Source organism: Cynara cardunculus (genome assembly GCF_001531365.2).
Source record: "Cynara cardunculus var. scolymus isolate 2C chromosome LG 4, CcrdV1, whole genome shotgun sequence".
NCBI classification, from domain to species: domain Eukaryota; kingdom Viridiplantae; phylum Streptophyta; class Magnoliopsida; order Asterales; family Asteraceae; genus Cynara; species Cynara cardunculus.
The window spans coordinates 9,321,478-9,324,854 of NC_037531.1; positions in this window are offsets into that span (position 1 = coordinate 9,321,478).

Genomic DNA, 3,377 nt, shown 5'->3' on the forward strand with positions numbered 1-3,377 from the left:
TTTAATATTACCAAGCCACAACTTTTTTAACTTATTGGCTGGCTATGATCCAAATATATCCCTAAGCCTAACGTCTAACATTATCAAAATCGACGACTAAAACCATTAAACCGTTGAACATATCGACACATTTGATATTGACGGTCTCCAAATTTTGAAATCCCTTAAAAACTCCATCAATCTATTGATCTTTCTAATCCATAGTTTGATTTTGGCACACATCATCGAGACATCAACCAAGTGATTGAACCAACTTAGATTTGGCTTCTATTTTGTTTGGTCAAGAACTCAAGACTCAAGAATTGAACCATTGAAGGTTGTGAAGTCGTGGATTTTGTTACTCAATACTCACAGTAGAGTTGTAACTTTGTTAATTTGTTTGTTTTCTAATATGTTATATATTTGTTTGTTTGTACTTTGGTTTGCTTCGACTTTGTACTAGAGCTGCTTAATTATTACATTTATTTGTTTAGATATTTTGTTTTGTTAAAATGGATATTTAATCTAAAATTCTAAATTATATATGTTTCTTAAGTTTAAGATTTAAAGTCCATTAAAAGCCCAAACCGCCTAAACCGGTTAGACCAGACCGTCTTTTCGTGGTCTGGTTTGACTGGTCTGGACACTTGATGTCAAACCGCTCGGTTTGAAAATTTTATAAACCGCCATTACGGTTTGGTTTGTGGTTTGAAGGGTTAAACCGCCCAAACCGGACCGCGAACACCCCTATTGACAACCATAAGCTAAACTGTAATTAATACAACTTAATTATTGTTTGACTTTATTGAAAAAGCTCTGTTTGGTCGACTTTTTCTCTGTTATACCATTTATGTTTAACTTATAAACATGTTATTTTTGGTTATTTTATATTATCATTTATCTTATCAACTAACAGTTATTTTATCAGCCAACATGCAACCATATTTTCAACTAACAGCTAACTTTATCAATTAATTATCAAACATATATAACCATACATAAAGATATCTCGTTAGTGTCTATCTGTTCATCATTACCATTTTGGATCCCTTAAATGTTTTTTAAATCATGGCCACCCTACAAGTGCCCATTCTTCTCTTAGTGCACTGCTTTTTTTCATTCTTCCACATCGTTATATCACTCTCAGACAAGACCAAAAGTCAACTTTGGATTTCCCATTACGCATGATCATAAAAGTTGCAAGGATTAGGGATATACAACCCTTACCAACGCACATGTAACTTTTGATTTCTTGATCGAAAACGTGTTCGTAACGGGTTTGTAGGACCAAAAAGACACTAACATTTGTACAAAAACATGCGATGGGCTGGTACTCGAGATCCATTTTTAGAATCCAATGATTTGATCAATACCAACCTGACTGGAGATTTCGTATTGGGATTAGTCTATTCGGCCGTATAACTTTGATGGGTCATCAAATCTTGCACGTAGGTTCTAGTATCAGATCCTTAATCGTCTTGATACACAATTATTCTTGGTTGGTTGTTTTGCGACTAGCTTTTCTTCTTTTCTTGTTGTGGATTTCGTTTTCTGAAAAGTATTTCACTGAATTTTATTTTTATATGATTTCGTGGAACTTTTGATTTCTTAAAAACGGTTACGAAACCAGACACACTAACACGTGTAAAGAATCATGAGTAGGGATGGTGATCGAGAGATCAAATTTTCAAACGCCATGATTTGATGTGTTGATCTTGTTATCCTTGGTCTAGCACAATGGTCACAAATGGTGGTGCTATGTAGAAAAGATAGATCTTGAATCTGATACCATGTGAGAATATGGGGAACCCTCGTATCACTCCAAAAAGAGCTATTAAAAATCAGGTGGTCAACCACCACAAGATTTCAACCACAAGGGTGGTGCCTGATTGGTTTGAGCTTGACTCAAAAGGTCAAAAGTACCCGGAGGTCCTAGGTTCAAATCCAAGGAGGAATAAAAATCCACCTATGGCCACGGAGGTTCAAATGCGGTGACTCCGGGCTATCTGTAAAGCAGGTGGTCGCCCTGGGATTAGTCGGCTCGCATAACAGGTTGGATATCCAGGTTAATAAAAAAAGAGCCATTAAGGAGAGAAAGTATACTTCCAACATATGTAGCGGAAAAATTGTCCAAATCTAGCCGATATGGGACTCTAACACGTTTCCCACAACTGAGGATAGACAGGAACAGACCCCTAGAGTCTCGAGAGGGGCAAAATGAGTGAACGGGCTAAACGAGTGTCAAATTCCTAGAGTGTATAGTATACATTGACTCTGATACCATGTCTTAATATGTGGAACCAATTTTATTATTCTCCAAAAACAACTTTTACAGGAGAGAAGGAAAGGTTCCAACATATACAAAACATGAGTTTGCAGAAGTTTCATAAATGCATGTACATGATCTTTTCCTAAACATGATCTTTTTTTTTCTAACTGTGTCTAGGCCGACTTGCATACTTCGAAGTTATCCTTTAGGGAACAAAAGATAACAACTTGTGGAGACTCGAACTAACGACCTACATGGAAGTTCCCACATGACGTTTTACGAACATAAGCGATTAAATGGAAAATAATAAGTGGTGGCTGCCAAATATCGTTGTCAGTAGTTGGAGTTGGTTGTTTTTGCGTGTCATTTTCTCCATCATTTTGTTGGCCGTAAATTTCTTTTAAACTTCAATTTTCCGAAGTTTTACTCAAAACCAAAGGGCAGAAAAAATTTAATGAACATTTTAGACCTAAATTCATGATTCTTACGTAAAGTTGAATTTGAATTTCTAGTTTAAGGGTATGTCTGTTAGAAGCTTATTAACGAGACTCAAAACTTATTCGATTAACCATAGATGACCTATTTGATAGTGATTTGATAGTGATTTAATGATATAGTGTTCATTAAGTTTAGGGGGAGTTTTATGTATAAAGGAAAAAAAAAAATTATACTTCCGATCACTACTAACAAAAGGGCATTTCCAATGGATATTCCGCGGGATAGGTTTCCAGTGGATTTCCGACGGATTCTATAAAAGTCAGCTACGGTTGACTTCCACCAGAAGTCCGTCACAAACCCGACACTAATTTAAAAAAAAATCCGGCGGATTTCTGCCGGATACATTAATAAAAACACCAACCGGAAATCCGCCACGAAACTAGGCTCCTAAAATAAACCACCATTAACACTATTAATTAAAATGGATTAATTAAGACAAGGAAATCAAGAAAATGGAAAAAAAGAAGTTAGTGGTGGATTTCCGGCGGCTGGATTCCGCTGGAAAAACTCAGTCCGCCGGAAATTGTGATTTACGGCGACCTGTTTTTTTTTTCTGTAGGCAAATCCGCCGAAAATCCCATTTTCCGACAGATTTTTTCCGCTAAAAAAGCACCATAATTTAGTAGTGAGT